The 14,090-nt window shown below is 42.4% G+C and overlaps 1 pseudogene; it reads left to right on the top strand.

The window, feature by feature from the left end:
• The first annotated feature begins 11,463 nt into the window (after positions 1-11,463).
• On the top strand, positions 11,464-12,832 carry LOC141117789 (uncharacterized; annotated as a pseudogene).
• Positions 12,833-14,090: the final 1,258 nt, after the last annotated feature.

Raw genomic sequence — 14,090 nt, 5'->3', positions numbered from 1 at the left:
AACAGTGGCCTTAGATGTGGATCATTGTCATGCTGGAAAAGTGCACGACGACCAATGGCACGGAGTGATGGTAGCATCTGATTTTTTTCAATATAGAGCAGTACATCTGTGAATTCATGATACCAACAATGAAATGCAGCTCCGACACCAGCAACACTCGTGCAGCCCCACAGAAGAACACTGCCACCACCATGTTTCACTGTAGGCATCATGCATTTTTCTTTGTACTCCTCACCTTTGTGACGCCATACAGTTTTTTTTAAAGCCAGTAATTCCAAAAACATTTGTCGTGGAGTCCAATAATCTTCTTTTTCAGCATGGGCCCTGGGCAAATTCTAGGCTGGCTTTTTTTTGTTCATGGGCATTAGGAGAGGCTTCCTTCATTGATGACACACATGCATACCATTCCTCTGCAGTGTATGCCGTATTGTGTCACAGAAAACAATCACTCCAGTTTCTACTCCTTTAGCTAACTGCTGTTAACTTCCGTGAACGGTCTGGACATCTCTGTGAGATGGTTGCAGTTAGGGCTGCAACTAACTATTATTTTTATAATTGATTAGTTGGCCGATTTTATTGTTTCGATTATTCAGATAAAAACCTCAAAGTTTTGATGTATAATTTTATTTTTTTATCCGAAAAAAAGCTTTTATTGGTTAATAAGATACAACATAAACAGGGAAAGTACATGACCATGTCAACATTGGTGTATAATTTAGTTAAAGCGGAGTTCCGGCCGTTTTTTTTATATATTCTTTTTTTTTTTTAAAGTCAGCAGCTACAAACACTGTAGCTGCTGACTTTTAATAAGGACACTTACCTGTCCAGCGAGCCCGCAATGTCCGTCCACCGGATCGGCCGGCGGCGCCTCCATCCTAAGGGAAACAGGCAGTGGAGCCTTGCAGCTTCACTGCCAGTTTCCTACTGCGCATGCGCAAGCAGCGCAGCGCTCTGTGAATGGCCCCGTTGTTTCCTGGGACACACACATGTCCCAGAAGGCAACGGGGCCGCTCACCTTAGGAGGAGGAAGCGCCGCGGAATAGGAAGAGGCAGATTAGGAAGACTGCCTAGCAACAAGGGCTTTCAGGTAAGTTAAAAAAAAAAATGTTTTCAAATGTTTGGTTTTTTTTTTATTTTTTTTATGAATTTTAATGCCATTTCCTTTTTTAGGGTGGACCTCCACTTTAATATGTAAAGTTTTAAAAAAAGACAATTTATTTATTATTGAATTATCTATATGCAGAGGTAAAGATAAATATCCAGCTATATGGTTGGGGAAAAAAATCTCGAATGCACTCTGAGAATAACAGACAAGAGATGTATATACTATTAGAAGTTGAATCTGGAACATATCAGATTTGGAGATCAACATTTTTATTCAAAGAAAAAAAAATTTAAACAGACCTAAAACGCTGTTTTGCAGATTTTCAGACAGGACTGTAATATAATATTATGCATGATAGACTCCCTTGTCAGGCAGATAGCTTGATACGGCCTCTGCCTGCTGTCACTTATGCTGGCCATACACAGACAAATTTTCCTTGGAACATTTTCATATTAGGAACGTTCAATTTTCTAATTGTTAGTGGCATCAAAATTAACATTAGTTTTCCTCTACAGTGACGGGAAATTTTGAAGGAGCAGAATAGAAAACTTTTCACAAATGAACCTTGAACAAATTTTCAGGCAGTATATGTGGCTTTCTTTCCGAAATGACATTCTTTTTAAAATTGATTTTTTTAAAGCAAATGAAATTTTAGAACGACATTCACTCATGGAATGTACAAAGGATTTTCGGACATTCTCATCGATACCTGTATGGCCAGCATAAGATATTTAGAAGCAGCAGCATGCTTTTTTTTGTTTATTTATATGACCTGTCTTGATGGGGTTATAAAAAACAAAATGATCCCTTTTTATAGTGTAAAAACTATATTTTGTTAGCGGTAACTTTTTTTTTTTTTTTTTTTTAGCTGTAGCATTTTTTAAGCTAAACTATACTCCCACAAAAGCTTATGCCACAAAAAACGCTGATAAATGCCATATAGCCAAGTTTTTCAGCATTTTTAAGCTTTTATGAGTAATGCCCCGTACACACGGTCAGACATTGATCGGACATTCCGACAACAAAATCCTAGGATTTTTTTCCGACAGATGTTGGTTCAAACTTGTTTTGCGTACACACGGTCGCACAAAGTTGTCGGAATTTCCGATTGCCAAGAACGCGGTCACGTACACCACGTACGACGAGACTATAAAAGGCCATTTCAGAACCAAGCGCGGCACCCTTTGGGCTCCTTTTTGCTAATCTTGTGTTAGTAAAAGTTTGGTGAGAGACGATTCGGGCTTTTTCAAACTCGTGGTTTTCAGATCGTTTTCTGCTGTTCAGTTTGTGCTTGTGGTTTTGTATCTGATCTTCAGTGCGTGCAGCGAGTACTCTTGACTTGTCATTGTGTTCTTGTTCAATTGTTCGTTACTGTTTTTCAGGTCGCTCTTCACAGGCCTTGTTGTTCTTCAGTGCGTTCTGTTACTTCGTTCCGAGCAACCGATCGTTTTCTAGCCATGTTGCGTATATGTACTCCTCGTAGAGTTCGTGCTGGTCGGGGGCTTGGTGCTGGGGTCCTGACCTTGACACAAGTCCAGTCCATGAACAGGGTGGGGAGGTGTTCATGGACCAAGAATTGGTTGCTCCAGCGTGACCAGTTCTGTCATATGCCTTTGCTCCGTGAGATCCGTGAGAATAATCCTGTTGATTTCAGGAACTTTCTCCGGATGACGGACCCCGTATTTCACCGCTTGTTGGCTTTGCTGACCCCCTATATCAGCAGGCAGGATACTTGCATGAGGCAAGCCATCACTGCAGAGCAGAGGTCAGTCGCCACCCTGCGGTACTTGGCGACGGGGGAGAAGCCTGCAGGACTTGAAGTTCTCGACAGGCATCTCCCCCCAGGCTCTGGGGATCATTATCCCGGAGACCTGTTCTGCCATCATCCAGGTCCTGCAGAAGGAGTATATTAAGGTAAGATTTTTATCCTTTATCATCACATTTTATTGTATTTAATGTTTGCTAATGTAATGTATTTCTTTCCTCATTCCCTAATTACCATGATTGGAATATGCTGTGAATGTCCCCTTTGTCCTCATGCATGCTGGATTTTTATGTCATTATTTTTTTTGTCCTTCATACATATTTGCCTTCACTTACCTCCCCAGCATGGTCTCCTGCCCCTATATTCACCTCATGTAGTCACTTAACAAAGTATTTTATCAGCTCCATAGTAGTGCTTTATCCCAAACACCCCCTAAAATGTTTTGAAATGTGATTTGTGCTTTAAATTCAGGCAGAGTGCCAGAGGCTTTTTTTTGTGGGTCCCCAAATCATATTTAACCCTCCCTCCCCCCAACTGCTAAGTCAGCTGATACCAATTCTCTATCTATCCTCAATCATCTATCTGCTGACTTTGCCAAACCCATACACACTATACCCATCTCTTTTGTGGTCAGATTTATGGATGAATTCCCCAAAGCATGTAGTGCAAGGGCCTGCCTGTATACTTTCAAATGGTACTGTTTAAGTTTTTGTATTCTATTATTATCTTGATAGGTAATAATGTCCAAATGTGCTAAAATGTGTACAATGTGTATTTATATTTTTGTATTATGACACTTCTTACCTGTCCAGTGGGCTGCCAATAGTGTAACTAAGGAGGGGCTGGCCAATGTAATACCCATTATTTAGGCATTCATCTCTCATTGAAGTCAAGAGGGTTACCTGTCCTGGAGTCCCCCCCCCCATAATGTTATAAATGGCCCATGAGAGGGGGGGGATCTGATAGTTGTACCTTATACTTTGGTCTTTAAAAAATACCTACAAAAAATGTTATCTTGATGTTAGCCAAGAATGTTTATGTCTAATCTGCTTTCCCTGTTTATGTGCAAAATGACTAATTTGTGATTTTGTTTTGTCTCCACAGTTTCCTTCCACGCCACAGGAATGGCAGACTGTGGCCTCCCACTTTGCCCAGCGGTAGGACTTTCCTAACTGCGGAGGGGCAATTGATGGTAAACACGTCCACATCGTCCCAACACGGGGTCGTACTATTACAACTACAAGGGGTTCAATAGTATTGTGATGTTGGCGGTGGTGTCGGCTACTTACGAGTTCCTGTATGTGGACGTGGGGAAGAATGGCCAGATGTGGGACTTTCCTAACTGCGGAGGGGCAATTGATGGGAAACACTTCCACATCATCCCACCACCCAACTCGGGGTCGTACTATTACAACTACAAAGGGTTCAATGGTATTGTGATGTTGGCGGTGGTGTCGGCTACTTACGAGTTCCTGTATGTGGACGTGGGGAAGAATAGCCGGATGTCCGATGGTGGAGTCATCGCCCAGACTGAGTTCTACAGGCGTCTCCAGAATGGCAGCTTGGACTTGCCACCTCCAGAAGACAATGTGGAAGGACTCCCATTTGTCTTTGTTGCGGATGAAGCCTTTGCGCTGGGGACCATCTTATGCGGCCATTCCCAATGAGGACCCTCACCCCGGACCAGAGGGTTTTTAATTACCGGCTGGCCAAAGCCAGAAGAGTTGTGGAGAACACATTTGGAATCATGGCCAGCCGGTTCCGCCTATGTCTTACACCCATACACATGGCGGAGTACAAACTGAATCACATTATCCTGGTGTGCTGTGTTCTACACAACATTTTACGGAAACATTCTGCCAACTATGCTGGCTCAGTTGGGCCTGAGTCGGGAATTCAAAATGAACCAACCCTGACGGCGCTTGAAAGTGGCCGTCCTGGCTTGCCCCCCCTAAGTGCCCCTGATGTCTGGCTAAGATACCTTGCATTCTTTGCGGGTAGGGGGGCCATCAATATGCCAGACAATGTCTAAAACATTTTTAAAATAAAAAACTAAAAAAAAACAAAAAAAAACTTTGGTGACATTTACTGCTTGTGTTTGTTTTAGCTGACCCTGACACAAATGTGGTGAGTCCTGAAAATGGCGTGATTGTGTAACATTACAAAGCACTGTTGGGTGTTATTTACTAAAGGCAAAGACACTTTGCACTACAAGTGCACTTGTAGTGCAAACTGGATTTGCCCTCAGGAAATAACCCCCATTGTCACAGAAAACAGCAATTAGAGCACCACAAAAGTGTTGTAGCATTGAGACAATAATCCACACATTCTTGATTAACAATCTTTTTAATACCAGCACAATCACGTGCATTTAGAAAAGGTTTTTAAAACAAACCAACATGTTTGTTGTATAATAATTTTTGGGGTCACATTAGAAAAAGTAGAAATGTCCATTTAAGATAAAACAGGCATGTTTAAAACCAACAAGAAAGACACAAATCTTGAACTTACAAAGTTCACATTTGGTAGAACTTGAAGGCAATATCAGACATGAGTATTGACAAACTGTGTTTGATATTGCGTTTAGATGGGGTGAAGTCACCCCAGGAAAAGCCAAATTTTGAAGATGCACACAAATTTAAGAATGTCAACACGTGCTACCTGCCATCACGGGGGATCAAGGGACGTGTTTTGGGGGTGCAACCCCTTCCTCACAGCTACTTTATTATTGAGGATGGGGTTGCACCCCCAAAACGCCTACATTGATCTCCCGTGATGGCAGATAGTACATGTTGACACACTGTGTGCATCTTCAAAATTTGGCTTTTCGAATATTTGTCAAAAAATGGTCAAAAATTGTAGCACACCAAAAAAACAAAGGGATTTTGAGGGCTTTTAAACTCTCCCTAAAACATCAATGATGTTCTTATTTTTTTTGAAGAACATCATTGATGTTTTTCTTGATGTTTTCCAAGTCCCTATTACACCCCATGATCTCCCCAATCAGGATCTGTGCACTTTCCGAGGTGAAAGGATCTGGATCCACAACATCACGATCACCTAAAAGATAGAAACCAACAAAAAAACAGGTATTATAAATATGCCAGCATCCATCTCTTACCTGAGCCTGTGGTCGCAGACATTCACCTGATGTGACAATTTCCACCACGTCTTCCTCCTCCTGCTCTGCTTGGCTTTGGGGGATTTCCCCTTCTTCCAGAGGTGGGGGGTCTGTGGTCTCCTCGGATGAGGGGTGTCCTCTGAGTCTTTTATCCCCTATGTCAAAAAAAATGGGTATACTTAGCACACAGATATTTGATGGCAGAACTATAAATATGAAACATTGCTTGGAAGTGGGGTACAATTGTCTATTTTGGCAGAGTTCCAAGATGTAGCATTTTTATTGTCCTTTGTCAAGCTTCAATACTTTACCTGTCTTGTACAAGCTTCACAGATGGAGACACCCCTATAGTATACACTGGAGCACCTGTGTGGGCCCCCTAATAAAAAGGGTGTTCTGGGGTCCCACACTAGTGCTCCTGCGTCCAGATGTGAAAACTGCTGCTGAGTGTCCTGAGTGTCCTCCTTACACAGAATCTAGTTGGCATTTCATTCTAGTAACAAACACATCTACACCACCCAATTCTTTTCACACAAGTAGGCCCCAAAAAATGATGGCAATTGCATATGGCCAAACAAACTATGTTTGATACGAACGAATAATGTGCCCATGAACATGAAAGTTGCCATTTTAAACTGGATAACAGTAAAGAAAAGCACATGGAGCAGCACTTACATAATAAACATAAAAAGAATGTGAACACAGCACAAATACTTACTTTTTTGCAGCACTCTCCGGATCTTTCTGTACTGCTCGTGCTCTCTTAATTTGAGGTCCGACCACTGCTTCCTGAGCTGATCTTTCGATCGTCGTACCCTGAAATTCCTGTGCAGACTCTTGACCACTTTGCCATGATCTTGGCCTTTCTGACATTGGGGTTGGGGTAAGGTCCATACTTCCCATCATAGTCGGCCCTTTTCATTATGTCGACCATCTCCAACATCTCCCCAAAGGACACATTTGATGCCTTAAATCTTCTCCTTCTGGATCGGGATGTTTCTGGCTTTGGGCTTTCCTCCCCCTCCTCCTCGTTACTGTAATTATCTGACACCTGCTGTGTCTCCGCCATGTGCTCTTCCCCACTACGCTGAACAAGAAGGGGCAGGAAATAGACCAGAAAGAACGTCAGGGGCGGGCGGAGTTACACGCATGCGCAGTGTCTATAAAGCGTAACACGCGTGCGTAGTACGTACGATCTGTGAGCGGAGGAAGGCGTATCGGAGGTGCGGATCGTGAAAACGAAGGTAAGATCTAAACTTGGGCCTATACTGCTTCTAAATTGAGGCTTATATTGTAACTATATTAGGAGAGTTTCGCCTGACATTAGGGTTTGTCTTGTGTTGTATCTTGCAGAGAAAATGGATGGCTTCAACGACCACAATTTCCTCCCCCTGTTCATAGACAAATACAGGGAGCTGCCCTGTCTGTGGCAGGCGAGACACCCCCATTACAACAATAAACAAAAGAGGCAGGCAGCGCTGGAGAAACTGCTGGAGTTGGTGAAGCCGGTGGTCCCCACGGCAACCATCCCCTATTTAAAAGCCAAAATTGGTGGCCTGAGGAGTACTTCTTAAGGAGCGCAAGAAGATCACGCCCATTCCCAGAGATCAGGAGCTGCAGCAGATGACATTTATGTCCCCAGGCTGTGGTACTATGAGAGACTGCTATTTCTGTCAGACCACACTGAAGTCAGGGAATCCCTCTCAACCCTTCCCTCCACTCTTCCTTCCACCCTATCTTCCACCCCAGCTGAGGCTTCCGATGTCCAACCTGGGACTTCCAGCCAGGAAGAAATGGAGGAGCCCAGCTTGAGCCAGGTATAGCATTTTTCTACAGATTTCTGGTCAATAAATAAATGATGTTTACTAGATGTTATTATTGATAACTAATTGCTGATTTAATAAAGTGTTTGACATATCAATAGACAGTAGTGGGCAAAAATAATTGGGAGAAGAATGAAAAATGCTGGGCTCAGAATGATAGTCTGTTATATTTGTTAACATTCAATTTGCAACAGTCATGAGGTGAAAATTGTGTGTGATTGATGAATAAAAAACTAAAACTATGTCCCTTTTTTCATACACAGGAAGACCTCAGCCAGGACGAGGCTTTGGAATGTGGCACACAGGAGGAGGCTGTGGAATGTGGCAGCCAGGAGGAGGCAGGGGTTAGTGGCAGCCAGGAGGAGGCGGGGGTAAGTGGCAGCCAGGAGAAGCCTGGGACCAGTCGCAGTCTGACGAATCGCAGGTTCCTCCTCTCCGCCTTCCATACAAAAGAGCGAGGAAGGCGACTCACGTGCAGGATTCAGCACTCAGGCTCATTCATTGCCTCCCTCTTTGTTTGGTTCTGAGCCCTTAATAAAGGAATTTTTTGTTCAATTATACTTGCCTATGTGTGTTTGCCTTCAAAAAGGACAGTTTGTTTGTGAGTAGGTAGGTACATTTCAAAAATACAATGTGAAATTAACGAGAGACACCAACACCAAACAATCTCCTACAGATTAAATATTACAAGATATCAATGGTGTTGTGGTAACTTGACACACAAAACACACACAAAAATATTATAGAGTAAAACACAACAAAAACAACAATAAAAACACAGCCTTGAAAAAAAAACAAACCCCCCAAAAAATACAAAACCAGCCTGGAATAAAACAAAAAAAAATTAAAAACAACACAAAACAAATTTGGGCAGATGTAAGAAATCTAAATATATTGAGGGAACCCCAATAAATAATAAATAAGTTTGTGAGAAGTCTGTGTGAATATGAGCAGCAAAACTACTTCATTTTTCTCACATTATAAAGAAGGAGAGAGTGCGCTGCATTAAACTATTTTTGACATTGCAGCGTGACGAAAGTGCTGTATCCATTCCGAACACTAATTTTGCCAGACCGAGCTGTTCCGTCTCGGAATTTCTTCTGAGCATACGTGGCACTTTGTGCGTCGGAACTGGCCACACACGGTCGGAATTGACGCGATCGGATTTTGTTGTCGGAAAATTTTATAGCCTGCTCTCAAACTTTGTGTGTCGGAAAATCCAATGGAAAATGTCCGATGGAGCCCACACACGGTCGGAATGTCCGACAACATGCGCTGATCGGACATTTTCCATCGGAAAATCTGACCGTGTGTACGGGGCATTAGAGTGTTTTTACAGCTGAAAAATTCCTCTTAAAAACCACTAGTTCTGGGGGGGGGGGGTTTCCAGCCAGAAAACGCTCCAGCCAAAAAATACACAGATAGGATAACATGTAGGGGAGTTTACTGGCTGCAGGAAAAAAAAATTCCTGAAGCCAAAAACAGCAGCTGTAAAAAACGTCATGTGCATGAAGCCTTAGGGTTAATTTATACTGTGAAACAATATTAAATCTTTTTATATTAAAGTAGTACTAAATGCTGAGCCTTTTTTTGCATGGATATAATCATTTTAAATCATTTTGAAATACACAGCACTAAAAAACGAATAAACGTTTACTTTTTACACAGAAAAGGGAGGTGTGTTCTTTGGATGCATGTTGATGGCCCATAAAAAATACAAATAAAAGGGCCTGTTCAATGAATTGTGTCACACAAGTGTGAATGGGCCAAAAAAAAACAAGTTCTAGCTAATGGATTGAATGTGTACATTGAATTCCCTAGCTGGTAAATATTGATGGTACAGTCTGGGGTGGTTGAATTCCTGGGGTGTTTTACAGCAGCAAATTGAAAAATATCCTTTTTGTTCCTTTCAGCGTAATTCTCCATTCTGGCTGATCTGCCATGTTTGGGGGACTATGTGTTTGTGGGGAATCCCTTTTGAGGAAAAACACACACTGGAGGGAAATTGGGTGGAGGAAGCAACAAAACCTTTTTATCAGCTGAATAAACTGGATGGTGAGTGTTAACACCTGCAAAAAATCATTAAAAAGGTATAACAAAAATGTTAAGTTTTTTTTTTTTTTCCTGTGGAAGAAGCACCCTGACCTGAGCTGTGGCCAAAGCTAGACCCAGATACTCTAAGACCTCCATTCACATGAGAATACCGTAGCCCATGCGAGGTCCATGTTTGCCTGCACAGGTGTTCCGTGCATCCCCATGCGGACAGTCCCATTCATGTCAATTGGGACACAGCAGCTGCAGGGACACAACCATTGCTCCCAATTTGACATCAGTGCTGGCGCACGGCCCCAAACGCACTGTGCTCCCCCTGTGCCTGCACAGTTGTGAAATTGGGAGCAGCAGCTGTGTCATTGCAGCCCCCGCGCTCTAATGGTACTGCTGGTACTGGGATGCACGGAGCCATGGCGAGCACTATAGTATACCCTCGCGATTGAGGTCTAAATGATGAGATGGTTCCAGTGACAATTTCTGAAGGATCCGGATCGTTTGAATCACTTGGGCAGTCAAAGCCATGTTGTCCAACAGAGCCCGCGCCTATTGTTCCCTGAACTTGAGGTAGTCTAACTATCGCTCTGTGCAGATGCCACAAGAGCACAGTAGGGTTAATACTGGGGCAAACACCATGGTGAACACTCAAGATGCAGATGAGAGTCCAAAAGGCAGTGGTAGCCACCTTATGGCAGGCACTGCCAGATTCACAGTGGGAGTAGACTACATTTTTCTTTTTTACAAAATCCTTTCCAAATAGGTACAAGGCTAATAAGTACTTGGGGGAAACAAAATGCTAATCAAGGTGTTTCCAGTCTTGAGAGAGAGAACGTTGGAACAGTGGGTGCAAAGACTACAAAGGCTTAAAGTGAAGATACTGTGCTCATTCTTCCAAGATTTAAAAATAAACAGTTCTTATTTTTTCTCTGCTAGACGTGGACTCTCAGATGGTGGGGGAGGACCCCCAGCCAAACAGTGGGACTTTGAAGGTGCACTGAGCAGGTAAGTCTCTTATGCACATACCAGTTAGGCCTCGTGCAGAGCCATGTGTTTTTCTGTACATGTTCTGCAAGAGCACCTGCTCCCTGTTCACACCACAGCACTAGTATCATGTGCCGATTTTTTTCTGCGCAGGAATCTGCAACATGTACACAATTTGCTGAAACTTGTATTAAAACCATAAGCTCGTGTCTCTGCTCATAAAATCTGAGCATTTTTCTATCAGTTTTTCTACATGTATGGTGTAAACGAGGCCTTAAAGTTTACTTTTTAGGTGGCTGTGACATAATCAAAAAAAATCTTAAACATTTAGCAAGACTAAAAAGCTACAGTGGGCCAAAAATGGCACATTTGTAAGCACAAGTGTCAAACATTCAAGGTTGCCTCCTTTATTGAGACCATTACTAAAATGTGACTTGTGTAGAAAAATAGTCAAACTTCTCTCAATGAATGCTCTTTTGAAAGAAGTTAGTTATCTAAATTCTTGGTTCTCCTTAAGGCGCGGTTCACAATTCTGCGGCTCTGAGTGCTGTGTGGGCAAGAAAGCATGGGGTTGCCATTAAGAGTTAAATGCACCCCTGTGCATTTTATTTAAAGCACCACGTTTTGTGTGTGGCCGCATTTGGGTGTGGGAATGCTGCAACTTATACAGTGAAAATGAAGAACAGAAGGAGAATCGAGAACATGGTAAGGTGGGTTGGCATGAGAGTTGAGGAGACAGGTAATCTGTCTAATGACATAGAGGTGGAGGACACCTTTTGAGGAAGAGAAGGATGTTGGTGTTAGGGATGTAGAGATGGTGCAAATGAAGAACAGTGAAAATGAAGAACAGAAGGAGAATCGAGAACATGGTAAGGTGGGTTGGCATGAGAGTTGAGGAGACAGGTAATCTGTCTAATGACATAGAGGTGGAGGACACCTTTTGAGGAAGAGAAGGATGTTGGTGTTAGGGATGTAGAGATGGTGCAAGAGACTAGTCTTATGTAAGATGGTGAAGATTCTAAAGTTGAGGAGAAGATTGAGGAAGAAGGTAGAGTTGTAGTAGAGTAGCCCCAGATAAGTAAATGAGAGGAGCAGGAAGCAGAGGTTGAGGAGCAAGTAAAGGAAGCGGAGGAACATAAAGACAGTATGGATGAGAATCATCAGGAAGCAGCAGATGTCAGTCCGTCAACAGACTTGGAGTTAGCAGGTGAGACTAACCAAAGTAAGGAAGAAGAAAGTGAGAAGAAAGCAGTTTTAGATACTAAACTTGATGAAGCTCAAATAGATAAAACCAATGAGTCAGAACCTGACACAGAAACTAAGTTCACAGAAAAGCAAGAGCAGGAACGAGAGCTAAAGCTAATGTTCCAGCCAGCATTAGATTATAAACCTCAAACAATCCTAGAAACACACTATCCTGTGGAATAAGAACAGGTGGTGGAAAAAGAGGAAGGTGTAGCAGCACTTCTGAGATTCAAGTAGAGCAAACTTAAATTACCTCATCAGAACACAAAGAGAAGCAGGAGCAGAGGGAGGATGAGGAACAAAGTGGAGAAGAGTAGGAGTCATAGTAGTAGCAGCAGCAGTTCCAGCAGCAGTTCCAGCTCAAGGAGCAGTTGAAGCAGCTCTAGCAGCAGCAGTAGTCGCAGCAGTTCAAGCAGTAGTAGCAGTGAAAGTCGAATCAGAGGGAGAGGGCATGTTAGAGACGAGAAAGGCAGAAGGCGCGCAGAGCGAAAGCGGTGGGATACATTAGGAGTTTCATCATCAGAAGTTTAATACAGGAGATGTATCAGGTCACAAGTAGCAGAGACTCCAAAGGATTCAAGGACAAAGGCTCATCAAGGTCTGACCTCAAGAGGACAAACTCAGAAGGTAGCCGGTCATGCAAGAGACCCTCAAGAAGTGAGAGAGACCGTAAATCAGACAAGTAAGACAAAAGGAGTTGACAGATTCCTTGTTTATGGACTGAAGTTGCTCCATGGTGCTCCCTTAACAATAGCATGGTACTAATTGTTTTGGAAAGCACAATTTATTTTTAATTTATTTTGCATAATTTTATAATCTTGGTGGTCTAACAGAGATGTAAACTCAGATCTTCAAATAAAAAGATAGAATATTTCTCTCCCCTAATTTTTGCCTCTTTATTTGCTCCCCTTCTATTTTAATAAATATTCATCGGTTTGGCAAAGTTGCTTTTTATGTCAATTTTTTTGTAATATATAGATTTGAAATACCTCCCCTTGCAGCATTTTACATATTTATATATGCCCACTATTTTTTAACTTTTACTTTAAATCCCCCCCCCCCAGCCCTCCCAAAAAAATAAAGGGTAATATCCTGGCCAGAGTTAAATTTAAATGCACCTAAAGCCCTTTTTTCTTTTGGTTAGAGTAGGGAACAAATAGAACCCTTGTCATTTTTCTTTTTTTTTTACTTCCTCTCTGTGTCTCAACCATGTCACCAAGACTGAAAGGGGAAATCCCAAATTTTGAGTTGCCAGTAGAACAAGAATAGAGGACACTTGTTCTGAGGACAACTGTCTAGGGGTGGATTTCCCCTCGCTTGGAGAGATTTTCTATCTTTTCCTAAAAAGTGAATGTAAATCCCTCTATTGGGATACAGACAGCAAAAAAATAAACTTGACAGGGGTTTTAACCATTTATTACTTAATCCACAACTAAAGAAAAAATGTTCTGGCTTTAGATTATGGCCCTTGAGACCCAGTATTCATGCTCAGTGACTACTGTAACTGCATTTCAACTGGGCAGCATCTCAGGGTGATATTGTACTTATAAACAAATGGAATTGAAAGGTGTATGTACGATGGGGGACAGGAGGCGGAGCCTAGCGGAGCAGACATGCATTGTTAGAGCTCCACACCGCTGAGGAGAGAAGAGAAGGACAAAGCGGTGCCTGCAGGCTCAAAAGGTATCCATTTGAGCCTTTTTGCCCCAGGGAACAAACTGTGAAAGTTTGGGCAGGAAATATGGTACTGGGAGGAAGCCGTGGCAGAAATAAAAATCACCTCACAAAGAGCTCACAGGCACTCACTGCAACTAAAGCAGCTCCAGTCACCTCACAATATACAGCATCAGGGAGCTCTCACAGACAGAAAATGTCACAGCAAGACTCTCCATTTGAGTCAGATACAGAACAAATCCTCTTACAAACTTCTCCACAAGCCTCCTCAGCATCCCCAGTAATATTATTACAATTTGAAAAGATGCTTCATAAGGCTTTAAAACA

This window comes from Aquarana catesbeiana, linkage group LG13 (genome assembly GCF_042186555.1).
Source record: "Aquarana catesbeiana isolate 2022-GZ linkage group LG13, ASM4218655v1, whole genome shotgun sequence".
NCBI classification, from domain to species: Eukaryota; Metazoa; Chordata; class Amphibia; order Anura; family Ranidae; genus Aquarana; species Aquarana catesbeiana.
This window is presented reverse-complemented; position numbering and strand designations above follow the sequence as displayed.